At 43.7% G+C, this 13,398-nt stretch overlaps 1 long non-coding RNA gene across 1 annotated transcript; it reads left to right on the top strand.

Annotated features, from left to right (window-relative positions):
* The first annotated feature begins 5,021 nt into the window (after positions 1–5,021).
* On the top strand, positions 5,022–13,084 carry LOC109269627 (uncharacterized). The gene is made up of 3 exons (XR_002081176.2): positions 5,022–5,112; positions 5,606–5,743; positions 12,411–13,084. It is a non-coding gene; the product is annotated as an uncharacterized LOC109269627 (long non-coding RNA).
* Positions 13,085–13,398: the final 314 nt, after the last annotated feature.

The following is a 13,398-nucleotide window of genomic DNA, read 5'->3' as shown; positions in this document are numbered from 1 at the left end:
CTGCCTTGCGGAGAGCCGGGAGAGCTTAGAAAGCAGTGGCAACAAATGGGTCTTGGAAGATGTGTTTGCCAAGTGGGAGATGGGGCCGAGGGAGGTAACAAAAGGGCCTTACAGACCAATGGAAGAGCATATACAGAGGGAAGAGGGAGGCCTGGTGTTTGAGTGGAACTTCTAGGTTGATTCCATTTCCAGGGCTAAATCCTGGGGAACAAATGGTGGGGGAGGCAGGGCACTGAATAGACAGAAGAACAGGCAAGGATGGTTGAAGGGGAATGAGGCGATAGGGGATTAGCAGGTTGATAACAGCACCTCTGGGCCTTCTTCCCCAGTTGAAGATTAACTCAAATCTTTTTGGAGCCTGAGATGTACTGAGATTTGCTTGTGCTACTCATAATTGTTGTCAGAATGTTAGCCCGAGCCTGGGGAGCATTTCCCATGCATTAAGTCTTATTCTCCAAGTCCCAACTCCAACATCTAGTTAAGAAATACCACAAACAACTTTTTTGTCCTGAAAAATTTATCTTTGTGTGATATTTGTAGAGCAAACATTTTTTAAAAATTTGTTTGGCTGGGGCACCTGGGCAGCTCATTCGATTAAGCGTCTGGCTCTTGGTTTCGGCTCAGGTCACAATCCCACGGTTGTGAGTTTGAGCCCCGTGTCAAGCTCCATGCTGGGCATGGAACCTGCTTAAGATTCTCTCTCTCTCTCCCTCTCTCTGCTCCTCTCCCCGCTTGCTATAAATAAGTAAATAAGTAAATAAATAAGTAAATAAATAAATAAATAAATAAATAAATATTTGGCTATCGGGCAAAGGAAACTATTTTCTTTTTACAAAGAATTACAGGTACATTATAATGATAAGGAATGTATTCTTCACATAGAGACTATCACATTTCACCTCAACATTCCAGATTAAGTCATTTCGTGTATTGAAGGGATAAAATGGGATGAGGGCTTGGAAGCTACTTTTCATAGACTTTAAATTGTAGGTTGTTTGAATAATTATAAAGGTCACAAAGAATGCACTATTCATTAAATCTTATGTCTTGACTCTAATTCTTCTCCTCCCTTCCCCAACTATTACGGAGTAAGAACTGTATGTCAACTTGGAATCAGACTCTGTTTTGAGCCATTTAATTTAGACACTTATTATTTTAATGTAAGCGCTTTTACTTTGGCAGGCAGCATACAATTTTAATTAGCACTTGGAACACAGCAGAATAGGTTGATGAGGTATAAGACATGGAGAAATACGTTCATAATGGCCTGCCTGAGGACTCTGGCAGAGCCCAGAAGAGACACAGCATCCTGCTCGGTACTTCTGAGAAATCACCTCACTGGCACTTAGACTCTTACACATTCAATCACTTCAGTGTGTTTTGAAACGTTGAAATATTGGCATTAACAGCTTTGTCATCTACACTACACGCAGAGAGAATATTAATTTCTTAAGCTTATTCGATGCAGCAACTGATGTAGAAGAAAACTGAACTCATTTTCTACGTCTGCCGAGAAATCACTTCCCAGCTTTGCCAGTTAAGCTCTGACTCATCCTTTAAACCCTGGTTCTAATTCCCTCTCAGTCTTTCCTAGTCTCCTCTTCCCCACGGCCATTCTCTTTTTCTTTATATACATAAAAAGCCCATGTGTCTAAAATGGCATGGACACGCTGTGTTCCAGTGATTTTTTCAATGCATTATTCTCTCCTATTGACTCAATGCTGTGTGTGTAGGAACTGTGTCCCCATATCTCTATTTTGGTTGCATGCAATTAAAAAGCACCGCATTGTGGAATAAAAAGAACATGCACTCGATAGCTAAAGCCCTAGGTTAAATCTTGACTGCTTCTTTCTTGCTATAGGAACTTGGACAAGCTATTTAACTTCTTTGAGCTTCTTTAAATAAGGGGAGTAAGGCCTGCCATGCAGGATTGTCGTGAAGATTAAATAAGATCCATCCATCACTCTAGCAGATGCATAGAGAGATCCTATCAGACGTGAGCCACTGTACTTGGTACTAAGAATATAATGATGAATAAGGCATGATCCTGCCCCGAGAACTTTATAATTTAGTGGGAGAGACAGACACGAAAACAGATGATTGAAATTTAATTCTTAAAGGATGAATAGAAGTTCACTAGCACAGGGGTTCTAGGGGTTGTGGTGAAGGTAGCAAGATTGGGAGCGAAAGGGGAAACAGGCGTGTTGGGTTTGCGCCAGAGGGTGGTGCAATATAGTAGCGACTGAGGGGTTGAGGCTGGAGACATAAATACCATGAGGAGCCTTGCAAGCCAGGCACCTGGCAGAGAAACTGCAAAGAACGTCTACTCAGATTTGCCTTTCAGAAAGACCTCCTTCCTTGGCAGTGTGTGGTGTGGTTTGAGATGGTCAAGCAATTGACATGACCCCTTAAGAGGCTGTTGCCTAGCCGTGAAGATGGCCTCCACTGCGGGAATTAAAGGGGGATAGGGAGGTGAGAGTATGTTGGGAGACATTCAGGAGCCAGAAGAGGCAGGATGTGGTCAGATGTGGTGGGAGACAGGTGGTAAGAAAGGGAGAGAAAACAAGAGAACTGATGGGGGGGCGTATGGGGAAGGGAAAGCGACTCCAGTCTGGAAACTGGACTTTGAGTACCCATTTTGACTTCATCATTATGAGCTCCTATATATTTCTGACGCTGCTGGTTTTTTATTCTTGAGCATAAACATCTATGTTAGGATGATATCAACACTGATGAATTTTATGGCAAAGATTTATTCCAGAGTGAATTCCATTAAGGCAATTTAATTCCTTGGTCCATTATATCATATTTAAACTGTTCCCATTTTTTTCCACTTTGATTTTTATTTTACCATGAGGATAAAATCTTACTTGTGTACATTTTACAAGGAAGTTTATTGATTTTTCACCTTCTTTTTCTTGCTCTTTGTGAAATTTGTACAGATTATAGCTTTTCCGTGATAGGTTTTCTTTTATTTCTAGTATTTTTACCATGTCAAATTTTACACATGCAAGCTTTTTTAAATTTAATTTATTTTTTAAATTTACATCCAAATTAGTTAGCATATAGTGCCACAATGATTTTAGGAGTAGATTCCTTAATGCCCCTTGCCCATTTAGCTCATCCCCGCCTCCCACAACCCCTCCAGTAACCGTCTGTTTGTTCTCCATTTTAAGAGTCTCTTACGTTTTGTCCCCCTCCCTGTTTTTATATTATTTTTGCTTCCTTCCCTTATGTTCATCTGTTTTGTATCTTAAAGTCCTCATACGAGTGAGGTCATATGATATTTGTCTTTCTCTGACTAATTTCGCTTAGCATAATATCCTCCAGTTCCATCCACATAGTTGCAAATGGCAAGATTTCATTTGTTTTGATTGCCGAGTAATACGCCATTGTATGTGTGTGTGTGTGTGTGTGTGTGTGTGTGTGTGTGTGTCTGTGTGTGTGTGTGTGTGTATCTATATATATATCTATATATATGTCTATATATGTATATATATAGATATATATCTATATATATGTCTATATATATGTATATATATAGATATATATCTATATATATGTCTATATATATGTATATATATAGATATATATCTATATATATGTCTATATATATGTATATATATAGATATATATCTTCTTTATCCATTCATCCATCCATCGATGGACATTTGGGCTCTTTCCATACTTTGGCTATTGTTGATAGTGCTGCTATAAACATTGGGGTGCATGTGCCCCTTTGAAACAGCACACCTGTATCCCGTGGATAAGTCCCTAGTAGTGCAATTGCTGGGTCATAGGGTAGTTCTATTTTTAATTTTTTGAGGAACCTCCATACTGTTTTCCAGAGTGGCTGCACCAGCTTGCATTCCCACCAGCAGTCAAAAGAGATCCTCTTTCTCCCCATCCTCACCAACACCTGTTGTTGCATGAGTTGTTAATGTTAGCCATTCTGACAGGTGTCAGGTGGTATCTCATTGTGGTTTTGATTTGTATTTCCCTGACGGTGAGCGATGTTGAGCATCTTTTCATGTGTCGGTTGGCCATCTGGATGTCTTCTTTGGAGAAGTGTCTATCCATGTCTCTTTCCCATTTCTTCGCTGGATTCTTTGTTTTTTGGGTGTTGAGTTTGATAAGTTCTTTACAGATTTTTGGATACTAACCCTTTATCTGATATATCGTATGCAAGTATCTTCTCCCATTCCATCGATTGCCTTTTAGTTTTGCTAACTGTTTCCTTCGCTGTGCAGAAGGTTTTTATTTTGAGGAGGTCCCAATAGTTCATTTTTGCTCTTGTTTCCCTTGCCTCTAGAGACGTGTTGAGTAAGAAGCTGCTGCAGCCAAGGTCAAAGAGGTTTTTGTCTGCTTTCTCCTCGAGGATTTTGATAGCTTCCTGTCTTACATTTAGGTCTTTCATCCATTTTGATTTTTTGTGTCTGGTGTAAGAAAGTGGTCCAGGTTCATTGTTCTGCATGTCGCTGTCCAGTTTTTCCAGCACCACTTGCTGAAGAGACTGTCTTTTTTCCATTGGATATTCTTTCCTGCTTTGTCAGAGATTAGTTGGCCATACGTTTGTGGGTCCATTTCTGGGTTCTCTATTCTGTTCCATTGATCTGAGTGTCTGTTCTTGTGCCAGTACCATACTGTCTTGATGATTACAGCTTTGTAGCACAGCTTGAAGTCTGGGATTGTGATGCCTCTTGCTTTGGTTTTCTTTTTCAAGACTGCTTTGGCTATTCGGGGTCTTTTCTGGTTCCATACAAATTTTAGGATTATTTGTTGTAGCTCTGTGAAGAATGCTGGTGTTATTTTGATAGGGATTGCATTGAATATGTAGATTGCTTTGGGTACTATCGACATTTTAACAATATTTGTTCTTCCTATCCAGGTGCATGGAATGTTTTTCCTTTTCTTTTTTACACATGTAAGCTTTTATAAAATATTTATAATTGTTCATTTGTGAGCAATAATAATTTTTACCATTTTCTGGGTTTGCTCTTCTTGGCTATAGTTTACTTTTTTTTTTTTTTTTTTTTTTTTTTTAGCAAGCCCAGTATTTTCCCGAAGTAAATTTTGCGGTTTTCAGATTTACCAACAATATGTGATTCTCAAGTAAGCTTTTTATCTATAACCAATTTTACTGTGTATCATTTTGGCCCTTGTCAGTTTCATTTTGGTGCTTAAGATCAAATTGACTCAAAATGACAGAATAGAAATGGCACGCTTCAGCCCATGGATAGCCAAGGGGAGGTGTCCAGGGCACAGGATATTTCTGGACAGCTAGGGGGAGTGTGGAGAGAAACTTGGGATCAAAAATAAATTTGAAAGTCATTTTCATCTGGGTGTTGAGGCCAAGGGAAGAGGTGATACCTCACAAGAGTGTGTGTAGACCATGAGAGAAGAGCACCCAGGAACATTAAGAGGAGCACCAACATTTGGGAAAGAAATGGCTAGAAGAGGAGAAAATGAGGGAGAGGCAGGAGGTAGGAAGAAGCCCGCAGGAGGCATTATCATGGAAGCCAGGTCAAGGAACGGAATGGTGGGTGACGATGGATGCTGCAGAGGTCATGTAGGACCCATACTGAAACGCGTCCTTTGGATTTAGCAACAACATCATCACTGTGCTCAGTGAGAGACATCTCAGGAGTGGAGAAAGAAATACCCAGCTGGATATATTCGTCAGAGGAGTGAAAAGGAACTGAAGGACGGAGACCATCGTACAGCCATTGTTGGCTGTAAGAAGGTAAGTATGTTTATTTATTAACTAGTTTATTTATTTCCTTTTAGTAGGAGAGAGCCTTGAGTGTGGTTATGCACTGATTGTTGGAGGGAGAGGATGAACATACATGAGAATTGGAATGGGATCCCCAAAAGAGTGCGATGGAACTCTCCTGCTGTCTGGGGGTGGGATCTGACATCAGTCTTGCTGCCTTAAAGCTCCATATCCAGTGAGGCATCAGCGGCCATGTGCCCCAGAAGACATAACCATCATAAACCAGCCCATCCAACTGGGCTCCTAGTTTGGTGTCTCCCAAATAATCCTGAATCCTGACTGGACTCGGAGCTCTACCCTGAACTATTACCATTTGCTCGGCACTCACACACCTCCGTCGAGGGGATCTTAAGTATTGTCCTTAAACCCACGATACTATCAACTGCCCTGACCCTTGAAAATTACTGCTTCGAAAATGCCCTGTCACCACATTCTGCCCACGGCATCAGATAATGCTGCAATATCCTCGCTCGACGGTTGTGAGCTGGGCATTTTACCACATCTACTCAGATCCACCACTCACAGGGCAGATAAAACAGAAAACAACACCACTTTGCCATGACCCCGCCCGTTCCCTGCTCCTTCCATTTGTCGTGGGACTACACAAGTTACGGCAAAACCTGGGTTGCCTCCCACATAATGGGGCAGTTGCCAAGGCACATGCCATCTGTCCATCTAGGAGCGCCCACCTAGCCATTCATCTGTCTCTTCACTTCATAATTGTTGGGCACTTAACAGCACCAGGCACGGTGGTAAGCCGTGGCGGTTAAACTATGAAGGGACGATGTCTCTGTGCTCTCAGAGCTCATGTCCTGGCAGGTGAGCAAATCTCTGTTGCAATATCGTGTGACAGACGGGCAAGGGAAAGAACCAGTTCGTCTAGGTAAGCAGCGACTGGGAGGTTGCCTTAACTTAATTTTATTTTTTTTTAAATCTATAACAATTTTATGAGGTCAATTGAACATATGAAGTGTGGGCTTCTTATCCCAATGTAATTATTTCATGTGCCAGTTCACACAGTTCCAAAGGTTAACTTTATTTATGGAGGTGGATAGGTTCCAAGATGGTGATTCCCATAAAGAAAACCTGTCTCCATAGGTCATGACCAAGATCAGCTCCTGAACTTGCAGGACTCCAAAGAAAGGGCATTCTCTTTGAATATTTTTAGCTAGTATCCCCTTTCAGCCTGTCCCTGTTCTCCTGTTATTGTCGATGTTAACCTTCGGGATGAAGTGCAGGACAATCCTGTTGGCTGTTCTGGAGTGAAGTGTGTTTGTTTGACCTCTGTGGAATTTAGTTGTGGGCACATGAATAAAATAAAGGTGGACTGAGGGGTCAATCTGCATCTCTCCCTGACAAGTTCTCCAAGCTTCTGCCTTTGCGTGCTTTGCCGTTTCCTGACCCCAACTGACATGCCACTGCCTCCGGGTCCGAGCACTTGGCACCCTGCATGTGGATGGGACACTGAGGCAGGACAGCAAGGGGTTGGGGGAGCCCTGAGAAAGCCAGAGACACCCTGCTTGGTTTCTGTGCACCAAGCTGCTATTCCCCTGGGGGTCTAAGCATGTCTGATGAGGTGGAGAAAAAAATCAGAGGTCTTGGGCACACATTTCATTCCCCAGATGGAGATGTGTAATGAACACTACAGTAAAATCATCTCTAAACCAATTTAATACGAACTTTACACTCACATTAGAACAGAGCGTTGGAGAAAGAAAAGGGGAGGAAACCCTCACTCCGTCCGGGGTTTTTCTGCACTTTCTCTCTGACACATGTCACAGTTCCTGGATCTTGCGGCCTACCAAACAATGGGTGGGGACCCATTTAATCTTTGTTTCCAGTCCCCAAAGTTCCCTGTGCACAATGCTTTATATCTAATGGGTCTCGCCGTGTTTCCCTGTCTTGCCTGGAGCACAGGACTCTGGCTAGGCTGCCCCTGGAGCCCTCTGCCCAGAGGCTTCTGGGCCTATAACCATTTCTTCTTTTTTTTTCTAATGTTTACTTTTGAAAGAGAGAGAGCATGAGTGGGGGAGGGGCAGAGAGAGAGGGGGACAGAGGATCCTCAGTGGGCTCTCTGCGCTGACAGTCTGATGTAGGGCTCCAACTCACAAACTGTGAGATTGCCACCTGAGCCAAAGTCAGACGCTTAACCGACTGAACCGCGGAGGTGCCCCATGTAACCATTTCTGGCACGAGTGTTTCCCTCCCTGCCTGGAATGATAGATCGTGTTCTCAGAACCCCAGATGTCATTTCCCCCTTCTTCCTCATGGGTTCCTAGGGTGGGGGGTGGGGCAGTGAACGTTAGTCAGGCAGGCCCTTATCTTCTACCCTCCACATCTGCTCCTCGAGGCAGTGAACCCACAGCTGCCTCCTGCTTCAGTCCAGCAGGGAGCTGGGAGAGAAGGAGGAACTCACCGGGAGAGGAAAGTCACCTATTAGTGTCATAAAACAGCACCCTGCCCCACAAGCACAACTGCTAATAGAGAGTCTTCTCTAAATATTTAGAAAAAAGTATTTTTAACTTAAAAAAAAGTAGCGGTGAGTGACAAAGATTTCAGGCAAGGCTGAGGGAGAGTTTGCAAACTGGTGGAGAGAAGGTTTGGCGAAGTGCTGTCTTGTCCCTGCTGTTCCTCCCTTCCTGTCCTCTTGTCCCTTCGTCTTGGCCGTTCTCTTCCTGAGCCATACTGTCTTTCTCTGTCCATTCCCCATCGTCTTTCTGCCACAGTCCTTCACTCTCATCTGACACCGATCCTAGGAAAGCCATGCAGAGGCTTGACCAGGCACTCGTGGGTTCCCCTACTTTGGGAATCTATTCAGGGGGCCGAACGCCACGGTTTGACTTCTCCATGGGAATCGCTTCTGTAAAATAGTCCTAATTTCTGCATGAAGTATTTTCATTGCTTTTTTTTTTTCTTTACATTTAATTTTGCCTTTTGAGTATTTGTAACATTTATGTAACTCCAAAGTCAAAATCATGTAGTTAGACACAGGGCACTCTAGTTTCCGTCCTTTATACCCTCCACCCTGTTTGCTGCAGCTGTCTACAGGGAATTAATTTTGCTACTGCTTTATTCTTCCAGCGTCTCTTTTTGTGAATGTAAGAATATATATATGAAAGGTGGCATATGACTTAGCAGTTTGGACCTTGCTTTTTGTGCATAACAATTTATCTTTCTATCCACAGATAGGTAGATAGGGAACTTCATTTTTCTTTAAGGCTCAATATACAGAGAATCGTGGGAACATATCATAGTTTATAAGTCCTCTATTGATGAACGTTTGGATTATTTCTAACCTGCTATGATAAATAATGGCACAATGCATAGTCTTCTGTATCTGTCACTAACTTTATTTTAATAAAAAAGAAAAATAGGAGGAGAGGTGGGAAGGTAGGAGGAGGTGAGAGGTAGACATGAAAAGAGAAGGAAAGAGATGCTTGAGTTTTTAAAAAGATAGTCCCCTGAATAAGAATATGTTTTTAAATGTTTGTTTTTGAGAGAGAGTGAAAGAGAGAGAGAGAGAAGAAGAGGGGCAGAGAGAGAGAGAGACAGAAGATCTGAAGGAGACTCTGCATGACAGCAGAAAGCCCGATGTGGGGCTCCAACTCACAAACCATGAGATCATGACCTGAGCCGAAGTCGGATGCTTAAGCAACTGAGCCACCCAGGAGCTCCAAGAATATTTTTGAAAGAAGTCCTGGATGTCCTTTAGGGAGTTAACTGACATTCCAAAGTGTTCCCTATTCCTTATGCTTTTGTGCCCCATGAGAGGACTCCAAGAAATACCCCTGTTGGTCTACAGCCATTGGCTTACTTAATGGGAGACCCTGATCTGTGTGGCCATTTAGGTTTGTCTTGGTAGGTAGGGTTGACTTGCCCACGTAAGCAGGGTAGAGTCTCAAGATACCAGGAAGCCTCCTCTCCAGCATATTCTCTTGATTGTTACTGATTCCTTTGACAGAGGTAAGCCTTTCACTCAGAGCCACCAGTAGGAGAGCACGTGCTGACCTCAGTGTGTAAATGGCATCTTAGGATTTTGGGGTGTCAATTCCAATGTGTGGGTTCCCCCCCACCGCATATCAAGCAAACTTCTGACGCCAGCTGGGTGTTCTACAAATCACCTCAATTCTGACACTGTCTACCCAGAGATGGAATCAGATTCCATAGGTTAAGGACTCAGTCCCATAGGGCTGTCCCCACTTCAGATGCCAGTTGTAAGTCCAGGCTGTCACCTGTGCTTCTGGCTGACTGGCTATAAATCAGAGGTTCCCAAGACTTCCTCTTGGGTTTGACTAAATTGCTAGGGCGGTTCACAGAGCCTAGGAAAGCAGTTTATTCACTAATCTACCAATTTATGAAAAGGCTGTTAAAGGTTTCAAATCAATAGCCAGATGAAGGGATACATAGGACAAAGTCATTAACAAAGGAGCATCTGTTCCTGTAGAGTTTGGGGCCTGGTACAGTGACTCATGGAAGCCTTCTAGTTCCCCAATCTCAAAGCTCTCTGAACCCTGTCCCTTCGGGTTTTTATGGAGGCTTAGTTACATAGACATTGTTGATTAAACCATTGGCCATTCGCGACCGACTCAACCTTTAGCCCCTCTCCCCTCCCTGGAAGTCAGAGGATGGGACTGAAAGTTCCAACCCTCTAATTATATGGTCTGTTCCCCTCCCAGCCAGCTCCCATCCTTAGCTACTTTCCAAAGACACCTCTTTTACATATAAAAGGCACCTTTGATATTCCCAACCCTTAGGAAATTCCAAGGGTTTTGGGAACTCTGCCAGGAACCAGGATGAAGAACAAATACATTTTTTCTTATACAATCACAATATTGCACACCTCTAGTGGGCACTTCCTTTCGAAGACATTTTGACAGAGCAGAGGACAGAGCAAGTGTGATGATGTCCAGTCGTGGAAGACGGAGAGGGTATCTTCGGACAGAGGAAGGAGAGACTGGGAGTATATCACACATTTCCCAGGGGTTCACCGGAAAGTCTCCCACGCTTTTCAAATGTAGCGCGCCTCATGCAATGATAGTATTTTCACCCCCGAAGCTGTTGCACCTTCTCGTGTGAATTCCGATCCCCTTTCCTTGGTTCACTGAAAACTAGAAACGTCAGTTATTTGTATTTACTTCTTTGCCTCACCTGTATCCACCCTGCAGACATTCTTGTTCTGTCCCCAGCTCTTCCATCCTCTGTTGCCCTAGGACACTTTTTCCATGGGTCTTGCCTGGACAATTTCAGCCGAGTGGAGCAGAAAGGCCTTCGGACTCTGGAGTCAGACTCCCTGGGTTTAATTCATCGCTCTGTATTCACTAGCGTTAACCCCCTGGCAACTCACTTAACCCCCCTGTGCTTCACTTTCCCCCTGTTATTTGCGCACAACAGCATTTGTCACATTCAGTCATGGCGAGGATTAAGTGAAATCAAATGTGGAAAATGCTTGGAACAGTGCCTAGCGTGTCATAAATACCCAATAAGCTCTAGAGACATTTCAAAAGCCTCCTAACTGGTTTCACTACCTTCTCATTTCTCTTTCTCAATTTCTCTCTATCTCCAACATGCTAGGCAGATTGGCCTCTATAACATATATGAGCCAGGCACCACCCACAATTTCCAGGGAACAATTTCCGGGATGCTTTGGACCCTCGCAAGCTGGTTCTGCCCAGGGTCGTCTCCTGCCATGTCTCTGCAGGACTCTGTGCTCACCTGGTCCCAGCACCGCCATCTGCGTTCACATCTCTGTACCTTGTGGGCTCTCTTGCTGGGATTTCCCTCTTGCTCCTTTCCTCCTTGGTAATCCACCTCATCTTTCCAGGCACAGAGCAGATGTCATATACTCTGTAAAAATGCTTCTGACCTCTCCCTCCTCCTCTTCAAGTAATGTTGGTTGCTTCCTTGTCTATGGGCCCCGGGGCAATTTATACATCCCACCAACTTAACCCAGCTGCCCTCGAAATGTGCGTGTTCACCCCACACCACCGGTGCCCCATGAAGGAGGAAATCACCCCATCCTGTGTATCTCAGTTCTCACAGGATTTCCTCATGATCAGATCCCTGTACACCCGTTAAAGAAAGAGACAGGGGCACGTGATGACTCAGTCGGTTCAGCCTCTGACTCTTGATTTCCACTCAGTTCATGATTTCATGGTTCAAGGGATCCAGCCCCACGTTGGGCTCTGTGCTGACAGTGTGGAGCCTACTTGGGAATCCTCTCTCTCTCTCTCTCTCTCTCTCTGTCTCTGTCTCTCAAAAATAAATAAATAAACTTAAAAAAAAAAAAAAGAGGGGCACCTGGGTGGCTCAGTCGGTTAAGCGTCCGACTTCAGCTCAGGTCAAGATCTCGAGGTCCGTGAGTCTGTGAGTTCGAGCCCCGCATCGGGCTCTGGGCTGATGGCTCGGAGCCTGGAGCCTGCCTCTGATTCTGTGTCTCCCTCTCTCTCTCTGCCCCTCCCCTGTTCATGCTCTGTCTCTCTCTGTCTCAAAAATGAATAAACGTTAAAAAAAAAAAAATTTAAAAAAAAAAAAAAAGAAAAGAAAGAAAGAAAGAAAAGAGACAACAGGCCCCAAAAGGAGTTACTTAGGCTAAGCCCAACGTCAACAAACCAAGACTTAATACCTCCCCAATTTGCAGTTTCAGCTTCTCCCGGGAATGTGATGTTTACCCAGTCAACCTGGAATTACCCGATCAGCCCTAGTGAGGTGATCTGCATGATAGACCCCCGCCCTTCCCCCAAAAGAAGCCTGGCCGAAACAGTCCACTCTACTAAAACTTCCTTTTCTACCCCCATCTACCTGTAAAAGCTTTCCATTTTGTACACTTCCTCAGAGTTCCTTTTTACTTGCTAGAGGGGATGCTGCGTGATTTGTGAATTGTTGAATAAAGCCAATTCGATCTTCAAATTCACTCAGCATTTTGTTGTCGTTGTTGTTGTTATTTTTTTTAACACGCCTTCCCTCACAGCGTCACACATTCCACTTTGCAACACTTGCCACGGTCCCTAAACGCATTGAGGGAAAGGTTCTTTACTTTGTGGATAAAAGTGGCTGGGGAAGAAAATGGGAGAAATGAGTTTGGAGAAAGGCAGATTTTCAGGGGTCTAATGATCTCATCCCTGTGTTTTGTCTTTACTTCAAGAGCTTTTAGAGCGGCGCCTGGGTGGCTCAGTCAGTTAAGCATCCGACTTTGGCGCAGGTCATGATCTCACTGTTTATGAGAGTTTGAACCCCACATTGGGCTCTGTGCTGACAGCTCAGAGCCTGGAGCCTACTTCAGATTCCATGTCTCCCTCTCTCCCTACCCCTGTCTTGCTCATGCTCTGTCTCTCTCTCTCTCTCTCTCTCAAAAATGAATACATGTTAAAAACAAATTAAAAAAAAAAAGCTTTTAGAAACATTTAAAATAATGCACCTGTCAAACTCTGGGAGGGCCCTGCACCAACGATTTTCTGTCCCTTTCTTTGAGTGCTCATTTCCTTCCCCAGGAAGCAGTTAAGAGAGGACAGAATAAAAGCCCCTCAAACTACAAAAGAGATATGATATCATCCTATTGTCCTACACAGAGAAGAGGGGGGCATGCCCTGTGGTTGTGAATTCAAATCTAAACATTGCTGTTCTATGTT

This window comes from Panthera pardus, unplaced genomic scaffold, assembly GCF_024362965.1.
Source record: "Panthera pardus isolate Hobbes unplaced genomic scaffold, ASM2436296v1 HiC_scaffold_13, whole genome shotgun sequence".
NCBI lineage: Eukaryota > Metazoa > Chordata > Mammalia > Carnivora > Felidae > Panthera > Panthera pardus.
The sequence above is the reverse complement of the archived record's forward strand: the minus strand, read 5'-3'. Positions and strand labels throughout refer to the sequence as shown.